We start from the raw sequence: 8,957 nt of genomic DNA, 5'->3' as shown, positions 1-8,957 counted from the left end.
AACAAAAGCATGCAACGTCAATCAAAGAAAGGAAACAGAAACAAAAAATAATTACACGTCAATGTCTTTCACAGATCGCTCAGTCTGTCAGCTGCTTCTATCAGATTCCTGTTCAGACATGCTGTAGAGCTGGCGTGCTGGACAGTCAGACTGTCGGAGGGGCATGTTTGTTTATCTGTTGCACTAATGACAGTTTTAATGAGAAATGCTCTCAATATTATGTTATATTACGCTATGTTTGCAAACTTTACACTCTAAAGCATCGGTCAGAATTATGGGTAATGGAAAACCCTCCAAGCAAACATTTTGGGAATAAATGTCACTGAATATTAAGCTATCTAATCTAAACTCTATTGGTTCGATGTAATGTTTGAGTGTGTTAATGGTAGAGATATCAATGTTTTTTATCCATATGGTGAAACATAACCAGTGTCATAAATATCATATGTGCATATGTGCACATAATACTTTTGCCTAGCAACCATTGTGTCTGTGTTTCGTCGTCTGTGACGTCATTAAACAATTGAACGTGTCGTCAATGAGCTGGGCAGTCACACTTGCTTACCGTGTTTTACTGCACAAACGCACATGAATAAAATGGAAAAAAATAGAAAATATTACACTTGCAAGTTTGCCACACGACTTATACGAAATTCGTGCAAAATTTTGTATTGCCTGAGCGAAAGCCATACAAAACTATGCACGAGTTTCGTATAAGTCGTGTGGCACACTTGCAAGTGTAAAAATGTCTTTACTTATCCAGTTTATTCATGTGCATTTGTGCAGTAAAACACGGTATTGAACAAAAATTTCGCACTCGTTTCGTATAAGTCGTATGACACACTTGCTCGTGTAATGATCTCTGTCATGCTTAATACAGCACAAGTGAAGGTTTTTAGTGCAATCGCACTGGGTGTAGGGTGGTACCTTGTAGGGGAAGGGGAGAAGCATTGCAGGACTGTTGCTGTAGCTATGATATTTTGTAGAAACATACTTGCAGTGGGACTGCAGTCAAATCCTGAATTCTTTCCTTGGCATTTCAACAGCAAACTCGTGAAGAACACGTGAGATAGTTTGCTGTCAGTCGGCATGGCGACTGTGCATTGTTCTCCCTCACGACACTTGTGGTGATTTGTGGTCAGACAGTTGGGTTCCGAATGCCATCTTCACATTGTTCTCCTGCAGAACAACTGTAGTGATATTGTTGGAATTTTGGTAAAAGCGGCATAAAATCACACTCACTCGGACATGGCAACAGAAGTTTAAAAAGGTGCAAACAATGTCCAATAAAAAAAGAAGAAATATAGCTTGGTGATTGTCTCTCCTCCGCCTTCCTGCTCCCTTGTCAACTCAAGTTCCAATCGTTCTCTGTTGATTTGTACTTTTCTTTCTCCTCCGTCAGGTTCCCCGTCACAAATACCAAGATGTAAATATAAGTCACACTTGAAGATAACACCTCACTGCGACGGACGGGCATAACCACACACGCAAAACCGACCAAAAAAACTGGACACATAGTACAATCCAATAATGTCTTCGAGAACATTTGGCTTCCTTGACACGCGAGGGTTTTGGGCGTCTTTAGCGTGAAGTTAAGGCCGTCATTGTTTATCGTGTATGTATGGTGAACTTGGGAGCATTACAAATACGATAACAGATTCCAACATTTCACATTTTATTGCATGGAAGTGAACACGGTTATTATATGAATATGATGATGTCAAGAAATGACGTCCTCACGACTTGGTGAATTCCCTGGGGCTAAAGTATGGCCTTGGTATTGATTTTCCTTCGTAGTTGCAGCTCTGTAAAATAAAAACAAGTGTGTTTGGAATTAACTTGGGAAAATACAATGTGTGAGAGCAGCTACATCTTGATGGGATCCTCCTCACACTCAGACCTTTTGTCGTGTCTCCAGCGCAGAGGCTGTCAAGGAGACGCTCATCTCGTGTCACGTGGGATTAGAGGGAGACATGATGTACAGAACTCATGTAAGAAGCATATTGTTTTAGTGTTGGATATCCTCCTTGTTGATGTGAACTGTGTTCGTATAATATTCACAGTCGACTTGATGTGGTTTAAACATATTTTTATTCTTGAAAGAATCTGGTTTGGTAAACAAGCAAAGCTTTGCTTTTGTGAATACCTCAGCAGTACAAATATAACACAAACAGAATACACAAGACAGAATGAAACTGACAAAATGAAAATCTAAAATCGGAACATCGTATGTGCATTGAGAATTGTAATTAACAACGCGCTCGCAGTTACGTTTCATTACTTTTTGTTAAGATAATTGTTTTCGTTTAGACCGCTTTATCGAAACGTTTAGTCTTGCAAATGAATTAGTGGAGAGACTCTATCATCTTCTTGTTTTCTTTGTTGGTAGTTGGCGGTGTTCCGTATAACACAGTTTGGAGGCTGCGACCACTTATATAAAAGTATGCATTATTTCTGATGGCAGTATATAATTTACATGTAAAGAGATAATGAATAACAGTTTCATTGTGGTATCCAAAAGCGCATTCAGTATTAGTTGATATATATCTGTTGACTTTATCCGCATTTAGATCACTGCAGCCGAGCTTGAGACGACTGTGTACAATTTGACAAAATCGGCTACCATAATTCATGTCAAGATAATTATTGGATTCATAATTTATTAACAGAGTTTTAAATCCTGGTAGGAATGATTTTTCGGAATCCTATCAGTTTTAGGCCTGCGAGAAAAATTTACTGTTTCTGTTTTATTAGGGTTAAAGTTAACCTGCCACTTTTCTGCCCAGTTTGAGATTCGGTTTAGATCATCATTGAGACAAGCTGCGACAACATTGTGATCATCTACAATTACATATATTGAGGTGTCATCCGCAAAGAGACGAATGTGACTTTCCATTCCATCTACTATATCGTTGCTGTGCACAATAAAGAGGAGTGGTCCCAAGACGGGACCTTGGGGGACGCCAGCGAATACAGTTTTATGATCAGAGCAATATCCATTAATGACAACTTTTGTGATCTATTTTCTAGGTAACTTTCAAACCAATTCAAAAGAGATCCATAGCTCTTATAACTTTTGATAGTATGCCTTTATGCCAAACTTTATCAAAAGCCTTACTGATATCACAAAAACGGCTCTGACCTCTTTACCATCATCAAGGCCTTTCGCAATAAAATCATACAAGTAGGTTAATTGATTTGCGGTAGAGTCGCCCGGCATAAAACCCGATTGTAAATTGGTAAGGATATCATTATCTCGATTAATTAAATACACATTTTTCAAAATCTTTAGACAGACAACTCGTAAGCGCGACCGGTCGGTAGTTGGAACATTCATTAACACTATTCTTTTTATGAAGAGGTATGACTGACGCTTCTTTCCAGATGGATGGAAATTTAGATTTTTGAAGAGACAAGTTAAATAATTTCGTTAGCAAAGGAGATAAACTTTTCGCAGTTGCTCTGAGAAATCGATTCCCTATACCATCTGGCCCTGTTGCTTTTGATGGATCAAGGGAAAGAAGAATGTCTTGAACCTCTTCAAGTGTAAGATTAATAGAACAAAGTGTATCTGCAGTAGATGCAAATTGGATGTCTGGAGGTTGTAAATCCGGATAGTCTACTATAGCTTGATTTACAAAGAAATCGTTTAAAACATTAATAATGACTTCGGGATCGTCGTAGATAACATCATTTGATATGATTGGCGGAAAGTAGTTGCATTCAGATTTTCTTTGAACATATTGTTTGACCATACGCCACCAAGTCGTAGTACCTGCGGATGTATTTATTCTATCATTTATTCTCAAATCACATATCAAACGCGTATCAAACTGATCACTTTGTTTCTACTGGATCGGAAATTTACCCAGTCGGAAGGACGATTACGTCTTTTAGCTTTTTTATGGAAACGGTTGCGTTTTCGCATTGCAGAACGGATTTCGTTATTTATCCATAAAGGATCTTTGGTTCTTACATTAACCAGTCTGTTCGGTGTTGTCATATTTACAATATGCTTTACTTTGGTCGTTAGATCTTCAGCTACTTTGTCGACTTGATGTATTTTTGCTATAAGCGACAGAGCTCTTCCCATAACCATATGTGTTAGATGCAGTGACTGTTGAATGCTTCCGACTATACCAGAAGTACGTGCTGATGAATCACTATCAAATAGTTAGGTTAACAGGTGTTCACGAAAGGATCCATGTGTCCTGCCCCGTACGTGACACCTGTAACAAACACATAGTACAAGTCAAAACTGGAAAGTCCAGTACGAAATATTTTTACATGTACGACAACGATATTTCAGTGTGTAGGACCATAACGACATGTTGGGTGCTTTGGGTTTATGTTTTGTCCGTCAGAATGAACCCAATTATTATGTAGATATACATACTTTTGGACTGATATTTCAGCATGAAAACGTTATACCGCTAATATATAATACAAGGATATTAGTGCCGTGAAGATCCGGGTTAGACTTGACCTTCAACAACCCATGCATGTCGAACGAGGCGACTAACGGGATGGTGTGGTTAGGCTCGCTGACTTGGTTGACACATTGTGAGTGAGTGAGTATGGTTATAGTGGCAATATTCCAGCAATATCACACCAAAAATGGGTTCAACATTGTATCCATGTGGGGAATGAAACCCAGGTCTTCGGATGGACCCGCGAACGCTCTTTAACGCTCTATTCCACCATGCCGATTGACACATATCATCGCATCCCAATTGCGTAGAACGATGTTCTCAATGTGCCATCACTACATTAACTGGTCCAGACTCGATTATTTACAGACGGCCGCCATATGTCGGAAATATTGGAGTAAAGCGTCAAATAAAAACAGGACATATTTTTGAGTAAGAACTATATCTTGGATCATATACACAAAACGTTATTATTTTCTCGTATCTCATGCATAAAAGTATAAAGCTGTGTTGAGTTTCTGCACTAAACAAGCAATTCGTGTTAGTGGATACTGAGGAAAGCTTTCTGACTGATATGTTTTCTACTATTACTTTTTATAACAATGAGCCAGCCAACCAACCATCGTTGCTTCACGTATTGTAATATACAAACCACATCACAATATCACAATATCACGTGGTATCACAATTCGATAAATATGCAAATGAGATCACAAAATGACTTGAGTAATCAGTATACATAACCCTTTGCCTTGTAGCTCATAATATCCCGTGTCCACATCCATATCCACAATGATCCCAAATTGTTCAGATAGAAGTTTCCTGACCTGTGAGTGTGGATATGTACATGTAAACAGAGCTGCAAATCAGTTGACTATATAATAAAGGAAGCAGCTCACTCGAACATCCATACAGTTTCCAAACACTTCATTCACTGAATTAAGTCTTAATCATCGATTATTTAAAGAATTACATTGTTTTTCTAAGCTGTTTCTACACTTACTGTAAGGGAAGTAGGCCTCAAACTAAAACTGTTATTAAATTATTATCAAGTGTTTCATCTTTGCCATGGGAATAGAAATACTGGTAATATACCATTTTTATTGTTTTATGTAAAACACGGTACGAATTTACGAAATGACTGTAATCTTTATTCATAGGTCATCTGTATACAACGTTGGAGCTATTAAGCTAGTCAGCTCGTCAATTGTTCTTTTCTATGGCATAGATCACTTACCAAAAATAGAGGGTCTCTCATGCATAAGCAGTAGTTGTATATATAGCAAGACTGACGATGTGCTCGAACATAATGTTTGACATCAACTTAGGAATAGAATTATACTCTTCAAACATCAAATATCAGACAGACACTGTGTATCACCAAAATGTAAGGTTGCTGTTAACGTTGATTTTTAGATTACTATACACCTCGCTTCACTTTTTCATCACCATATTTGAAAACATTACCAGACAGAATAAGAGACTTAAATTATTGCTGACCCATTATGAAATATTGCTTGCCACGGGAAACCAGGCAGGTGGATGTTAAGACCATGTTCATGTTTCGTGGTGAGTATAATCCATTATACGAAATTACGTACAAATTGACAGCGGTTTCAAACAGAGAACCAAAACATGCGGAATCTTTAGAGCGACCTTCTTGGAAAGTATATTGTAGGGCGTCCAATCCTGACAATGTATATTTTGAGACATTTAACTCCGTGCTCGGCAATATTCAGGCCTTATTAGACACATGCAAAGACTCTGAACATATGCAGTTTTAATAAACAGACATAAGGTTATTCAATTTAAAGAACCTGCGCCAAATCTAACTTGCTTCATTTAAGCCACTGGCATTGCATGAAGGGCTGGGTAGAAGAGAAAATAATTTGGTTTCAGGACTGTGAGATAGACTACCGCAATTTGACTGCGGCCTTAAAAAACGAATCTGGACCAAACAATCCAGTGAGTCATATCACTGTCGGGATAGGATGATAGGCAGTTAATCGTAAGGCCATACGACTCATTAAGCCGCATCTTAGGACAAGTATAGGTTGTGTTCAGTACTGGTCCCAAGATCAGTACTGAACACGACTCAAAATAGGGACTTCAGATTATCAGGGATCAGTTCAGATCCTAGACAGTGACCAACATCTCACTGACGACAATGGAAATACCTTAAGGCCACAAGGGCTTTAATCGACGCTGTTATATACTACCCATCAAAAGTTAAGACTCACTAGTGTAAATGTAGCCACTTACTTGTCCACTGTTCTAAACTAGCTTTTTGCAAAATATTCCATACTGTTTAAAGGGTACTGTTTAGTTATGAACTGGTGTATTGTAAAACATATTCGTAACATTGAAAAGATTATTGTCATGAGTTCAGTAAATGATTAAAATCTGTGAAAATTGGCGAATTCTTAACAAAACTTTACACCAAAACGCATCTGTTCACATGCACGATATTTGCTCATGCCTTTCGCAATTTGAAGCATCATCCTTGTGCAATTCATCTGCATGAGGTTTTCAGTTGGTTCCCCACAGTTGGTGGAGAAATTCATCTTCGATGTAACCACATACATATACATAACATATAGTGAGTGCTTTAAAGTGAGTCTAAACTTTTGATGGGTAGTATATTAAGGTTCCATTATGATTTCTCAAGAGAACTAAATAACTCTTTAATGGAAATGCTATACTTCAAAAACACTTTACTCAGTCTAAAAACAAACATACCAAATTACATACAGCAATTCCACTGTATATTCAAAAGTTACGTCTCAATATAAACATTTCCCCAAGATATCTATACCCAACATTGGACATATACACAAAAAACTAATTTAGATGGTATGATATGAAAAACGAACGCGTGCCTTTGTTAGTCTTTATTTAAAAACAAACAAATACATTATCCTAGCCATCTTTCATTTCATCAATTCACGAAAGCATTGTTGCAAATCTTGGTAATAATCGGTGTAAAATATTTTTCAAACCATACTTCTTCTTGTCACGAGGTACTTACTTCGCAGTTCTAAATACAAATGTACAGTCAAATGCTGCCAAGTATTGCTGATAAGTCAAAATTTCAGAGGCCTATAACTGATCAAAGTCCTCACATTAAAGGGCGATTCCTTTGCCTCGTTTTCAAAGCATGGGTAGAATTACCCATTTCTGCGGTCGCCCGCTCTGGTATTGATGTAATTTTACTAAACGGCGTAAAATCATACTCACTCATCCATGACTTCAATCGTTATCACGTATTAAGCGACACCTTTGATACTCAAGTTTCTGAAGATTTTCTTTTAAAAAAAACTACATTTTCGCATATAGCATAATTATTTCCAGGTATTTTTTCATGGGAAAGTCATGACTAAGATCAAAATTCTCATTACACTATGACATTCGCTGAAAAACCTGAGGACTATCACATTTTCTTTGGCTGACAGCCAAACAGCAAAAGGACATAAATGATGTGTGATTATTCATGATTCTGCGGGTCTCCCTCACCAGAGCGGCCTGTGCTGTTTCGTGTGTGACAGACAGGTTGACTACAAACACCACTCCTTCCCATCACAGAAGACAGGCTTCTGGTCATCTAACAAGAGCATAGGACAGGCATCATGGTATTTGACAAATATCAGTGGTCAGCTCGCGCTGCCAGATTGTCGGATCAGCTCATGAGCAGGCCTCTTTGCCTCCTGTACGTTCGTCTCCGGGGTGACAAGTAAATGAATAAGTGCTAATAAATGAATAACTTATTTAAAAAATTCCATTACATTTTTGGAATTCCAGAGGTTATTATCTGGTATTCCAACATGTTCACAGATTGTATTTTGTTACATCACAGGTTTTAATCTCATGTTTAAAGGGGACATACTCCACTGTCTCCCATCAAACTGAAGACTGGGTCCAGCCATACGCGCCATGTCCGGAGCAGACACACTGACCCTCTGCATTTGGAATAGTGATTAATTACCAGTTTGATATACATAATTCAATGTGAATTCACATATAAGTAAGATGATTCAGAATTACTTAAATCCAAGGTTATAGGACGACCAATTTGTTCGAACGTAGTGTCTCGGAAGGGATTAAGATCCCTGGCGTCTTGGCTGGTTCTAATTTAGGACCGGACGTAGTGTTAAATAGGACAATTTGTAGTCTTCGATCGTGTCTTCACGTTGGGAAACGTTAGTGAGCATGAGTAAGTTTTGTTATGGCGACTGATTCCAATCGTTAGGATAGCAAATGTGAGCGAAAGAGTCTCTATAACGACTGTTTTCCTTGTTTCTTCAAAATTTAACACCTAAATCGAACATCCATTGCCAGTTGAAAAGTGTTTTCCAATAATTGTCTTTTGGCTCTGTCGTAAATGAGCGCAACATTACCTGGATTGTAACAATTTGCAGAGTGCTGTTGAATGTATAACACATCCGAAAGGAGCTCATTGTTTCCGGGAATACTCAAAGTTCAGTCCGACAGAGTAGTGTAGAGTTCACCTAAACACCGAGATGAACTGAT

This window comes from Haliotis rubra, unplaced genomic scaffold, assembly GCF_003918875.1.
Source record: "Haliotis rubra isolate DU_JTF1 unplaced genomic scaffold, ASM391887v1 Scf170, whole genome shotgun sequence".
Classification (NCBI taxonomy): domain Eukaryota; kingdom Metazoa; phylum Mollusca; class Gastropoda; order Lepetellida; family Haliotidae; genus Haliotis; species Haliotis rubra.
The sequence above is the reverse complement of the archived record's forward strand: the minus strand, read 5'-3'. Positions refer to the sequence as shown.